Source organism: Pediculus humanus, genomic scaffold (genome assembly GCF_000006295.1).
Source record: "Pediculus humanus corporis 1103172107724 genomic scaffold, whole genome shotgun sequence".
Lineage (NCBI taxonomy): Eukaryota > Metazoa > Arthropoda > Insecta > Psocodea > Pediculidae > Pediculus > Pediculus humanus.
The window spans coordinates 6,565-7,257 of record NW_002987327.1 but is presented as its reverse complement, the minus strand read 5'-3'; the positions used below and the strand labels follow the sequence as shown (position 1 = coordinate 7,257).

At 12.6% G+C, this 693-nt stretch overlaps 1 protein-coding gene across 1 annotated transcript in view; it reads left to right on the top strand.

Annotated features, from left to right (window-relative positions):
- The window catches only part of Phum_PHUM317340 (uncharacterized protein), a gene marked incomplete at both ends in the record, with an annotated part of 7,869 nt that overhangs the window by 1,632 nt on the left and 5,544 nt on the right, over positions 1-693 (top strand). The window lies entirely within an intron of this gene.

Below are 693 nucleotides of genomic sequence, written 5' to 3'. Positions count from 1 at the left end.
AATGTATTCATTAACAAAATTTCTCTTTATTAATGAACTTTAAGTTTTAAACATATTTGAATAAATATTAATTAAAATGAGTATTTAAAAGAGGTTTTTAAAAAAAAAAAAATTATCTATTCAATCTTTTTTTTTTTTTTTTTTTTTTTAAATGAAAAGTTTCAACAAATTTTTATTAATACCTGTTATCATTTATAATTATGTATCAGGCAAACATGTATTAATTTAATCATTATTTATAACAATTATAAAGCAAAAAAAAAAAATTATTGACAAGTATAAATAATTGAGTTATACACATCTAATAATAAATAATATTATATAAAATAAAATACTTGGAAAAGTTCGTTAAAAAAAAAAAAAAAAAATCTTAATTAAATTTTATTCACTCAATTTTTCATTTTATTTATTGAATTAGTTTAATATTAATAAAACGTTTTAATTATATATTTTTTTTAACGGTTTTTAATTATATGCGTACAAACACTTATTTATTATAAAAAGTTTTTTTATAATAGGTAAATATAGGTTTTTTTTTTTTTTTTTTTTTAACAGGAGGTTTATTTATATTCGAAATAAAAAATTTTGATTATAAAAAAAAAAAAAACATTTTATTAATTTGATTTTTTTTTTTTTTTTAAAAAAAAAAACTTTTAAAGAAATTTTTGTATTTTTTTTTTTTTTTTTTTTTTT